The sequence below is a fragment of the Acomys russatus genome, chromosome 20 (assembly GCF_903995435.1).
Source record: "Acomys russatus chromosome 20, mAcoRus1.1, whole genome shotgun sequence".
In the NCBI taxonomy this organism is placed as follows: Eukaryota; Metazoa; Chordata; class Mammalia; order Rodentia; family Muridae; genus Acomys; species Acomys russatus.
Genome location: NC_067156.1, coordinates 19,368,415 through 19,381,788, shown reverse-complemented (window position 1 = coordinate 19,381,788; position 13,374 = coordinate 19,368,415). Strand labels below are relative to the sequence as shown.

General features: G+C 43.7%; 1 non-coding gene across 1 annotated transcript; it reads right to left on the bottom strand.

Annotated features, from left to right (window-relative positions):
- Positions 1–10,052: 10,052 nt before the first annotated feature.
- Positions 10,053–10,195, bottom strand: LOC127204806 (small nucleolar RNA SNORA48). Its single transcript, XR_007832508.1, has one exon. It is a non-coding gene; the product is annotated as a small nucleolar RNA SNORA48 (small nucleolar RNA).
- Positions 10,196–13,374: the final 3,179 nt, after the last annotated feature.

Here is a 13,374-nt window from a genome sequence, read left to right as displayed (position 1 = left end):
AGGACTGATATAAATGAATTCACAGAGACTGTGGCAACACTCACAAGGCCTGCACTGGTTCAATCCCAGGGGTCTGAGCTGAAAAGGAAAAGTAGATATGGCTCTCACCTGTAACCAAGAAGTTATCTACAACTGGTACCAACTTGCAGAGGGAAAATTAATTTTCTCCAGTGGATTCTCACTGGTGTAGATGGCCAACACAAAGCAAAATCAGTGATATTTTTGTGGAATTTTTTTCTCATATAGCTTTGTGTACTCTTTGTCTTACATTCTTTGGCTTATCCGTTTTGATTTCTGATTTGATATGTGTGTGTGTGTGTGTTGTTGTTTATATTTTTAAAAAACTTTCTTATTAGTTTGTTGTCTTTTTTCTTTTTTGACATTTTATTTTATTTTATTACATATACATTTATATTATTACACATATATACAATAAACCACAAAACAATCATGAATTATGTAAATGTTACATTCATAGTGTTTTGCCTATTTGTACTTGGCAGCCTTGAAGAAAACATCTTTCCTATCTTGGTGCATATAAACTTCTGAATGTAAATACATGTCTATAAAATCTAATCATTATCAACTTAAAACATCTATCTAGACCCAAAAACATCTTAAGCCTTAAACAACTAAGCTTAATTGTAAAATTAAACTATCTGGTCTTCAACCTTATCAGAGACTTGAAAAGGAATAAAATTAATTACCTGAGCGTACAGGAAGTGCAGGTTATCAGCTTCCAAATTGAGAAAATGACAGAGATAGTTTGCTGCCTGAATATTCACCCAAAACTCTCTATAACATTGGAGCATCATCTTCAGCCTTCTGACTCAATTTATCTGACAGACATATTTGTCAGGCAAGAACTATTGAGAACTTGCTTCCCCTGTGTTGGCAGAGTTTGGCTGTCTACTCTGCCTGAATCCAAGCTTGCCCTTTTTAAGGAAGAATTCTGTCTGTGGTAGAAAAGAGGACATTTTGCCCAGTGGCTTGTTTGCCACATTTGAAGCCATCTGGGCTGGGTGTTGCCAAGAGTTAACCTGTCTTGTTGTTAAAGAACCTTTCAAATAATAAGAACATCTTTTTAAAAAATTTTTATTAATTTATTCATGTTATATCTCAATGGTTAGCCCATCCCTTATATCCTCCCATTCTTCCCTCCCTCCCATATTCCCTTTATTCCCCTCCCCTATGACTGTGCCTGAGGGGGATTACCTCCCCCTGTATATGCTCATAGGGTATCAAGTCTCTTCTTGGTAACCTGCTATCCTTCCTCTGAGTGCCACCAGGTCTCTCCCTCCAGGGGACATGGTCAAATGTGAGGCACCATAGTATGTGAGAAAGTCAGACCCCATTCTCCACTCAACTGTGGAGAATGTTCTGTCCATTGGCTAGATCTGGGTAGGGGTTTAAAGTTTACCGCCTGTATTGTCCTTGGCTGGTGCCTTAGTTTGAGTGGGACCCCTAGGCCCAAATCTGCCTATCATAATGTTCTACTTGTAGGTTTCTAGGACCCTCTTGGAATATACCCAGAAGATGCTCCAGCACACAACAAGGAAATTTGCTCAACCATGTTCATAGCAGCCTTATTCATAATAGCCAGAACTTGGAAACAGCCTAAGTGTCCCTCAGTAGAAGAATGGATAAAGAAACTGTGGTACATATACACTATGGAATACTACTCAGCTATTAAAAACAAGGAATTCCCGAAATTTGTGGACAAATGGATTGAGCTAGAAATGATCATAATCAGTGAGTTAACCCAGAAGCTGAAAGAGTCAAATGGTATATACTCACTTATATCTGCATACTAGCCCAAGGGGCATGTCCCATGAAAGCCTTCACTTACCAGGAAACTGGGAGAGAGGGGAGGACATCCTATTGGGATTCTAGATGAAAGAACATCTTTAAGTGCCATACTGTGTAGGTCTCTAAGGATTTTGAAGACCATATCTATTTTACCTTATCTATCTATACAATCATATCTATCTGGTAAACCTAAGATGTATACTCTTGTGATAAAAATATACTAGTAATTGACATGACCATGATTTGATCAACTAACAATTAATTTGCATTACTTAATTATTCTAATGATCCTGCAATAGCCACAAACACTATTCCTAGCTTGTTTAACCATTTCCTCCAATTTTATTTAGGCCCCTACAAAGGTATTATCTGTCCCAAATCAGCCAGAAGAAACCCTAATAGAACAATGTCCTGTTTCCTTTAAGGGAATTGGGTAGGTTTTTGGTTCCTCTTTTGGGTTACAGATGATTATTTTCATTGAGAGTTGGTTATAAGTTATTATTGCTCTTATTCAGAAAGAAAACAAGACTGGACTCAGGGATGTCTTTCTTTTCTTTTATCATTCTTTCTTAGGTTTGAAGATAGGGGTTGAAAAGAAAGAAGGAGGAATATAGAAATATATCGGAATGATAGGACGAAAAGTAGATTATTGAATCTACTCAACTTAATGCCGTAATTGTTACTCACAAGGTTATGTTTAATTCCCTGGTATAGAATTTTGTATATTGATGCAAAATAAGTTTAATTTTGATACATTGGTATAGAATTCAAATTTAAGATTATTCTTCATAGACATTATATATTTCTACTCTAATATTAAGTATTGTACCCATACAACTCAATTATAATACAATGTTTACTTCCAATACTTTGAAAGTGTTGTCTGTATTTAAGTAGAGAGAGAAAGAATTGTTATGGAGTTGGTTAAGTAGAGAGGTGGTACAGATCTGGGATGAATATGGTGAAGAAAAAGCATGAACAATATAATTTGTATGAAAATAGGTTTTTTTTACTAAAATTCAGCCTGTACCAGTGGTGCACATCTATAATCCCAGCACTTGGGGAGGCAGAGACAGGCAGATCTCCTGAGTCCAAGGCCAGCCTGGTCTACAAAGCAAGTCCAGGACAGTCAAGGCTACAATGAAAAACTCTGTCTCCAAAAACAAAAACAGAACAAAACACTAAAATTATTCATGGTGTCCTGGTTGTTTGGTTAGTCTTCTTAAGTTTATGATTCAAAAAATGTAACATCAACATGATGCTTTAGACGGATGAGATTACTCAACCTCAAGACTATTGAGTGGAGTCTGATAGCCTGTGTTCCCACACTGGGACCCACATGACAGCTCCCTCAAGTCATCCTCTGCTCTCCAAACACCTGCCATAGCATGGGAACACATGCACATGCACACAAATGTAGTAATTTTCTAGTTACAAAAAGTATTAAAGACTATAAGGCATTTAAATTTTAAGTCATTGTGTTAGGTGAGGGTTTTTTGTTTTGTTTTGTTTTGTTTTTTCTTTCTCTTTGTAGCTGCAGGTTACATTACCAAACTCAGTGGTATAAGGTTTGATCTTAGAGAAAAATAGCTAGATTTTATTCAATGCCTCACTTCTAACTTTATGCATGGTTTCTTATGTTGTTATGGGTGATTAAAACTAATGGATAATATTCACCTTGGTTCCTAAAGGACTTATGAAAATGCGAAGTTTTTGGAACCTGAAAGTAATATCTAGTGTGGAAAACAAAAAATTGAGAATCTCAACTTCCTAATAATTATGGTATTATCTTCACCATAACCCAGGCATCACCAGTGACTACCGAGTGTCTCCTGTGTTCTTTCTCAGCTCTGCAGCAAGATGTGAGCACTGTGATGGTCGAGACTTTCTCAATAATATGGACATAGTATTGCCACAGCCATTTTACACAGATGAGGAGAGATACACATGGCATGCAGCCAGTAGCTGCCTGAGATCTGAAATATGCCAGTCTGGCAGAAGGATCTATCCTCCAAGGAGTTTTACTTTGCTGCCTCCTGCCTTGCCAGTGAGCCATTCCTCAGCATATTCAGTGAAATGCTGGATCAAAACAGCAGGATTAGAATCTAGAAAATATAAATTTTCCTAAGGATTCATATGGAGAGCCAACATATTCTTCTAGCCTATAACTGTTGTGGTAATGCGTGCTTGCAGCTGGTGCCAAGAAAGGCTGAGGGCACCAGAGTTGCCGAGTGGGTTCCTTTAAGTGCTACCTTGCCCTTTGCAGGTTTCTTGGGCATATTGGAGAAGAGCAGTGACTGAGCCCCTGCAGCCTTGGATAAGCAGCAGGTGCACACTGCCCTGTACCTAGTAAGGCCAAATACACCCAAGGTGACTGCAGAAGTCAGCTGTAGAGCACAGTGTGGCTGGACAACTTCTAGAAGCTGTCAAATGACGAGAAGCCACCAAGCACTTCTGTGTAGTCCACGATGTGACACTGGGTGGGGGTGAGGTGTCCAGATGCAAGGACATGGTTGATGTGACAAACACTGAGCAGAAAACCCTGAATCCTTTTCCTCCTGTGCGCTGAAGCTTTTGTCAATACACAGAGCGATACAGCCTTCAGCGCTAAGAGCATGTACTCTCAGCCTGCAGACTAGAACTCCACCATTATCTCTGAATAGTCCACATGAAAAAGTTCAATTAGATCTGAATCTTCTCACATTATAGCAGGGAATGCCACCATTAGTCTATGAAAGAAAAAAGAAAGTGCTGTGATATACTTATATGTAATTTCAAATGTTATCAAGTGTAAAGTAATCACAAAAAAATGGGTTTTAAGTTTTTGGTTAAACCATTTGTGGATTGAAATGTCTTTATTGATAGAATGATAGAGACAATTGAGATCTTAAAGACATTCAAAACTCTTGAACATAAATTGTATATAGTCATTTCTTGCATTAACTAATGTAGTAAAGAGGTATATTTTATGGGCTGTTTTCTTAATAAAACAGATTAAAAGGATTCACCAATAATTTTGAAAATATTTCGTATTTATTACTTTCTTCTGTGTTTGTATTTGTTGTTTTTGTAGTTACTTATAAAGATGTAATAACTATTTTTACCAAAACCCAGAGAAAATACCCTAACACAGTCTAGAATGCCACACAGATATTCTCATATGAAGGTCAAGACATATCTTCCCAGAAAGTTGCAAACAATGAAAATTGACCTACATTGCAAGGTTAAGTGAACTGTTAAATGCAAAGTGTTTTCTTTGTTATAGCTATTTAAAGTAACCATGGCTGTGTGAGGGATTTTGTTTTGCTTTCAGCTTAGTGCATACATTTTACATTTGGTGGAAATTCCATAAATATTTGATGCATATATCTGTCAATCTATAAAAACCAACAAATCATAGATTCTCCAGAGAATAATGACATTCTCTGAGTTCAACATCACAATAGTAGTGTGCACATGATAAGCATGCTGTCAGTCTGAAACTGAAGAGACAACTGCTCAGCAGATGTCCTTGTAGAAGCTCCTTTGTGCAAGATTCCAGCAGCCTCTGAGAACGTCTGTAGGTCAACCTTCCATGGAAGTTACCACCAGAAGCTTCATAACCTCCTGAATTTGTGTGCCCTTTGTCAATACATCGTCCCAAGCAGGTCTAATGTTGACAACATCACATTTCTTTCACAAGTTAATCAATGAAAGTATAAATAGAGTAATAAATTGCTAAAATAGATGCTTATGGGGTGATGAGTGCAAGGATGGTCTTTGTCTTTTATTGCTGTTTTTTGTTGTTGTTGTTGTTGTTGTTGTTGTTTTTCGTTTTTTTCTTTTAGTTTTTGCGGCAAAGTTTCGATTTTTCTATAGTGAGCATATACTAAAGTAAAATTTTATTGAAAAAGTAATATCCAAATATGTTATTAGTGCATATAACGCAAAAGAAGTCCCAATGGACTTTAGCAGTATATAAATTTTCCAAATAAGCAGAAATAAAATGAGGGTTTACTTCTGTGTGTTTAACTACTGTTTAATTTTGATTTCATCATCTCATGAGAAATGTATAGGCATGTTCACTTTCTGGAAATGGAGATGTTCTTTCTGTATGTATGAAACTTCAATAAAGTTTACCTTAAAAACTGAAAAAAAAATTGTCTTTCAAATAAAATATCCCAAGTGAGAGGTTTCATTTTTAATTTTTGGCTCATTGATTCTAACCTAACAATGATCATGGAAAGAAAATCCTGGTATAAACACTAACAAGATTATACATTATCACATCATACCCACGCAGCTGAGTAATTGTTAAAGTGGAAAGCATGAAACTGTCACAAATAATTAGTGAAACGTCGAAGCTCAAGTTCTCAATCTTTAAACAGTCATGCAATTTTAGTAGTAATTTTAAAAAATGACTTAATTTTTTATGTGCATTGGCATTTTGCCTGCACATATATCTATGTGAGGTTGTTGGATCCCGTGGAAGCCGAGTAACAGACAGTTGTGAGCTGCCATAGGGTGTTGGGAATTGAATTCAGGTCTTTGGTAAGAAAAGCCAGTGCTCTCCACCACTGAGCCATTCTAATGCAGGCAGGAGAGTTGGCCCTGACAAGTCATTAGACAGGGTCCCTGCTCCTCAAACGCTTCAGTACTCAGAAGAGCAAGCCCTGAACCTCACCTGGGCAGCACAGTAGAGCTGTCCCTGATGGTGGGATGCAGGTGAGCCAGCCCCAAAAGTGTGAATGTGGGAGAGCTGGCCCTGCCTCTTGACTGCCATTAGCATAGTCAAGGGAGAGATGTTCTTCCCCCATCTTTGCTCCTTTCTACTACATCAGGCAGGAGAGCTGGCCCTGGGGTCATGAGAGCAGGAGAGCTATCCCTACCCCTCACCTGCTGCAGCATTCAGGAAAGCGGACCATGCACCTCACCTGGGCAACAACGTAGAACTGGCCCTGGATGTGAGGGTTGCAGATGAGCTGGTCCCAAGTGCATGAACACAGGACAGATGACCCTGCTTCTTGTCTGTAGTGTGCTGGGGTAGATATCCTTCTACCCTTCCTTGTCCCTTACCATCTATGACAGACTGGAGAGCTGGTCCTGCGGTAATGAGAGTGGGAGAACTGGACATGTCCCTCACTGACTGCAATACTCAGGAAAGCAGGCCTTGCACCTCACCTGGGCATCAGGGTAGAACTGGTCCTGGTGGCAGGGGTTTTCTTGTGAGCCATCATCCCCAATGGCATAAAATCAGGAGAGATAGTGAGCTGATCAACTCAGATACCTCTAAGTCCCAGATCCAGGGCTTTGAATTAGGACTCCGAACATCTACCTTATAGATGGACTTCCGGAAGACATGAAAGAGCTGGACTTACAGAGTCAAAGCTACAGGATCTTCAGGACACAGAGCAACAATAGGATATCTGAGATGAGTCCATTGAAGTGCCAGTATTGATAGCGTTGCAGAAGCCAGAGGCCTTGTACCACAGCAATGAGTCATTTCTATGAACATTTGCAAGCAAAGAAGTGTTGACAAAAGGGAATATTGTGGGGCAAACAGTGACATACTATAGTTTTCCCAATAAAATTTTTACTTTTTGGGGGGAAAGGGGTTACATGGTTGAAAGGGGGTACAAGGTAGGGGAAAAGATCAGGACTGGGGTGCATGATATGAAATTCACAAAAGTCGATAAAAGGTTTTTTTTTAAGTCATATAATTATATAAGGTACAAACATACCTTGGGTATGTAACCCTTGCTATTCTTTCTTTTCTCTCAAAATTATTTATTTATTTACTTATTTATCTTTTTATTGATTCTTTGTGAGTTTTACATCATGCACCCCAGTCTCACTCATCTCTCCATCCCTTCATATCCACCTTTCACCCTTGCAACCTTTCCCCCAAAATAAAACACACACAAAAACAAACAAACTACTACAACAAAAACAAATCATAGAGAGCATCTCATTGTGGAAGCTACAATATGTCACAGTGTGTCCCATACATATCCCTCTGTCCACACATCTTCATTTGCAAATGATCTTTCCAATGAGTTATTGGTCTGGTTCAAAATCTTTGGCTTCTGTGACACCATCAATATTGAATCCTCACTGGGACATTTCCTGATTATCCTGTTACTGCCCTGTGTCATGGAGATCCTGCAGGTTTGGAACAGCAAGACTTGTCCTTTCATGAGTTCCACCATTTGCAATTGATATAGATTTGGGGGTGGGGCAATTCAGAGACCTGGATCTGGGCTTGGGTGGGAGCTGAGCTGGTCAGTGTGCTGGCTTTCCCTTACCCACATCACCAGGGCAAGCTCTCCAGCACTTCTCTGGCTAGGCCACCCAATGCTGCCATCAGCAGGAGGCAGGGTCAGCTCTCATGCTCTCATACCCTCTGGGCTGGCTTTCCCACACCCACATCTCCAGAGTGAGCTCCACTGTGCTGCCCAATCAAGGTGTAGAAGCCCATTCTCCTAAGTGCTGCAGGCTGTGTGAGGCTAGGACAGCTCTCCTGCTCTTGCACCCTCAGGGCTGGCTCACCAATGCCTTCACCATCAGGGCTACAACCAGTGAGAGGGAGAGCCAGCTTTCCCCATAATGGGGGGGTAGGGGGAGAGGAAGAGGTGGAAGAGGGGAAAGGTAAGACCCCAGCACCCATGCCACCTCATGCCAGACAAGTTTTGGGGCCAGCTCCCTCATGTTGCTCTCACCCCTCAGGCTGGCTCATCTGGACACACACACACACACACACACACACACACACACACACACACACACACACACGCACACACGCACACACGCACACACACACACACCAGGGCCAGTTCTCCTGTGCTGCACAGCCCACCCACTCTCCTGAATGCTGTAGCTGGTGAGGGACAGGACCAGCTAATCCTCACCTGCTCTCATAACCCCAGGGTCAGTTTTTCAACTGCCACAGGTGGTGAGGGGTGGGGGATGGAGGTAGAGGAAATCACACCTGAAGCCTTGGCACCTCATGGCAGATAATTGGCAGGGCCAGCTCTCCCAAGGTCTCACCCTTGAAGCTAAATCACCCACAGCCCCTCTTCCAGGTGACAAGGAGCCAGGGGGTGGAAGACATCTCCCCGCCCCTGCCCAGGCCACATCACTGCAGAGGGGTGGCAGTGCCAGCTCTCTCTCAGTCTGTCCTCCAGGCTGGCTCACCTGCTCCCCTCAGCCAGGGCACGTACTGCTATACTGCCCAGGTGAGGTGCAGGTCCTATACTCCTGAGTGCCACAGCTGGTGAGTGATAGGGACAGCTCCCCTGCTTTCATGACCCTGAGGCCAGCTCTCCTAACTGCCACAGGTAGTGAGGCACAAGGGTAGCAAGGCATCATTCCTGTACCCATGCCATCTCAGGGCAGAGGAGTGCCTGCCAGAGCTAGTTCTCCTGGCCCCAGCTACCAGGGTCAGCTCTGCTGTGCTGACCAGGCAAAGTTCAGGGCCTGCTCTCCAGAGTGCTGCAGCTGGTGACAGGGATAGCCCTCCTGAGCTCATGACCTTGTGAGCAGCTTTCCTGACTGCGAGAGGGGGGAGGGAGCCTCATCTCTCTGCCCATGCCACCCAACTGCAGACAAGTAGCAAAGTCAGCTCTCCTACTCTCAGAACCTCAGGGATGGCTCACCCATAGCCCCAGCTACCAGGACCAGCTCCACTGTGATGCCTGGAGAAGTGCGGGGATGCTCTCCTGGGTGCTGCCACCAGGGAGAGATGCAGCCAGATCTACAGAGTACCACATCCAGTGAGGGGTAGGGCCAGTTATATACAGTTCCTGAAGATTCACATGATCCCCTGTAGCTGTCCCCACCTGGGACATCCCCATGTTCTCTAGTGATAATAAGAACAGAGGACATTGACATCGGCCCCTGACACTGCATAGCAACAGACTTGGACACGGTCCTCAGCAGCAGCTTGGGCTGGGACCTCACTATGGCCCCAGGTGGCAGGGCTGGCCACTCACAACAGGCTACCTCTCTCCACCCTATTGTCTCCAGCTCCATCTCTCCTCATAATGCTCAAGCTGCTCCACTTCCCTTTCTCTCCCATCTGAGTACCACATTCTCATAGTATGTGCTACCTCCCATGGCAGACTGGCCATGTGGCCATACATTGCCTGTGCTATGCACTGGAGGACAGCTCTGTGGGGAGCATGGCGGTCCACGGGTCTCTGTCTCCCTCTTCCCATGCTGCACCGCCTGACTTTGATTTGATTTGATTTGACTTGATTTGATTTTTATGAGTCCTAGGCACAAGACAGGTTTGGCCACCAAGCCAGGCATCAAGCTAGTAGGAAAAGGGATTGCCATCTGCTCCGCCCCTGTTTGATATAAGAACACCACCACCACCAAGGTGTCTCTTGGTCCATTGCCAGGGGTCAATCCTTGGTCTTCTTTATAATTATATCATGAATGATTTCACATTTTATCTGGCTTTGATTTATTTTTATTTTCTAATTAAAATTTTTTATTTAAAATTTTACATATTTTTTTTCAACTAGTTCCTGGTATAGTACCCTTCTCTCCTCATGGCTTTTCTTTCTCTTTTTCTGATGACCTGGTGTCTTGCATTGTGGCTGCTTACAGGAGGATGAGAGTGGGGTTGTTTAAGGGCTATCTTACCAAAAGTGCAGCAGTGAAGAAAATTCCTCTCTTTCTCTATCAACTGCTGTCTGTGATAGAGAAAAGTCATCAAGGTGGAGTAAGACTGATGACTCCCTGCCTCTCCATGATAAGATGTTGGTGGGTGCAGCCTTGTGTATATAGTCATAGCTGCTATGACTCCAACAGTGTAATGGGCATGTCATGCCCCAAAGTTGGTGTTCCACACCACCCTCCAGCCTCTAACTCTTATATTTATTTTGTTCTTATTCTGTGACATTTCTTGAGTTTTATGGAGTGATGTTGTTGTGCCATTTGTGGCTAAGCACTCAATTGTCACTTACTCTCACTTGTTTGACTAGTTGCCACTGCCCAGTGCAAAAAGAAGCTTCTCTGATCAAAGTTGATAGGTGCACTACTAAATTGTATGAAGATAATTATTTAGAAGGCAAATTGATGGTCACAACATGTCTATTTAGCAGTAGCTTTCTCGCTATGCTTGGAGTGGGCTTCTGTCTTGCCGGAAAACATTTTTGTGTTTCCTGAAACCATTGCTCTAGTGGGTAAATATTTCCTGGTTCATCAGTATTGTTGCACACAGGGGCAACAGCTTAGCAGACTGTTGATGCAATTGTCCCCCACTAGGCAGCATAGCACCTTCTGGCACTATGAGAACTAGACAGTGGGACGAACCTTCCGACCCAGTTCCGGCTTGATTTCTCTATATCCCGTGACCCAGGCATGCGATGCCTTCAGAAACTTGGTCTTAGAAACAGGGTCTGGTGGAGATTGATCTAACAGAGGAGATCTCTATGTTTCTTTCTCTCACTTAAAAACAAAAGCCTTTCAGCCCCACCTCAGAGTTAGGAAAGTCTTGGAACCAGCCACCCAATATCCTTGCTAGTGGGAAATGTCAAAGTGGGAATTTCTGCTTTAGCATCACAGTTCAAGACATTTCCAAATCCTTAAACTCTTGAATATGCTGCCATCTCTGGAAATCCTGGTAACATGACACAGAGCAACCTTGAGCTGGACTATATAAGTAGGACTGCCTATACACAAGCTCCGTTTCTCACAAGATCACAAGTGTTAACAGCTGGCAAGGGCATAGTGCTTTGACTAAAGATGTCTATATCTCTGCCACAAAGCCCATTCTGAGGACGTCATTGGTAAAAACAGGAAGTAAATCTACCCCTCCCTTTATGCCTGTGGAACACCTGGGTACAGCTAGGTGCCATGTTTCCCCTTTGCTGAAGAACGGAGCCCAGCAAACCGAGGGCATGGACTGAGGTTCTCCTAAGCCCTTTGCAACAACATCTCCCAACCATCAACAGCGCCCAGAGAGAATTGCCCCATTTTTGCAACATTCATTTCTCTGTCAAATTACAATATTTGTGGAGTGCAAATAGTGGCCTGAGATTTGTCTATCATGGGGATTAAGTAATATTTCTTATCTAGTCATTTTGAAATTGTTAGTTAAGAAAATTCCCAAAGAACTGAGGCTTTGATTCTGAAAGCACAGCAAAGACATGGAGGACTATTTTACCTTGCCATGAAAAATCTCAGATCCAAGTCAACAAGATAATTGCAAAAAAAATCCTCTCAGAGTACATAAAAGAACGTACACTGGCCATGCGGCGGGCACGGGTCCTCATGGCAGGTATGAGTCCAGTCTGCATACGGGGTTCAAAAGACGAGGTCCTCAATGCATTCTGAGGAGGATGATTGTGTTCCAGAGTTACACAGAAATGCTCACCCCCAAGAGTGGCCTGATCGGGAGGAAACACTTAGCACAATGTATTAGAAATACCTAAGCCGAGATCATCCAACATGGCATCGATTGCACACTGTGTCTGATCTACAGAACAGCAGTGACTGCACAGCCATGAAAAGACCATACTGAGAGCTCCAAAACACAGTGCTGGTGTTTCCCATAAAGAAGGAAATCCTGTCATGTGGATCGTCCATGCCCTCCCGCCTCAGGACCATGGAACAACTCTCCGGTGAGCTCCAAGGGACCACGGGTGGCCATGGCTGCAGCAGCTGCTGCTTTTCGGGTTGCAGGCGATGAAGTGTGGGCCAAGGAGATGGTGTTTGAGGAAGGAGTGCTGTTCGAATGGAGCCCCAGCGAGGACTGCACCGCCCGCACCACAGGCCTCAGGAACCTCCTCTCATGGGCCAGGCCATGCTCAGTGCTTAGAGGGGGAACTCACAGAAGTGAATACAGAGGCAGCACCAAGGTGGGGCAGCGGGGGGAGGGGGAGGAGGGCGGCGGGGCCATGGCTGATGGAGCATGTGATGGAACCAGAGACTCAGGAGGTGCGAAACAACAGAGCCACAAGTTCCCCTGGACAAGAAGCTGAGCTGGGCCAACATCAATGGTTTCTGCAAACTACTCAAAGAAGACTTTGAGGGGCCTCCACTTGCCACCTGCTTAATGGCCAACAAGATCCAGTACCCAAAGGAGTAGGAGGCCATCCAGGCCTTAAAGGCCAGCAACAATCTGGTGGATTGAATGGGAGCAGGGGAGCTGGCCCTGAGGACAAGGAAGCAGAAGAGCTGATCCTGAGGACACAAGAACAGGAGAGCTGGCCCTGAGGACGTGGGAGCAGGTGAACCAGCCCTGGGGACATGGGAGACTGAGAGCTGGCCTTGCCTTGAGGATCCAGGAGCTGGAGAGCTGGCTCTTCTGTGATTACATGAGAGCAGGTGAGCCGGCCCTGCCCTGAGGACACGGGAGCAAGAGAGCCAGCCCTGCCCTGATGACATGGGAGCAGGAGAGTGGGCCCTGCCCTGAGGACATGGGAGTGGGTGAGCTGGCCCTGTCCTGAGGACAAGGGAGTGGGCCCTGATCCAGGGCTCTGAGTGGACCTCACCCCAACATCTACCCTATATATGACCTGCTGGAACACATGAAGGGGCCAGACCTGCAGATTCAAAGATTAAGACTCTCTTTGA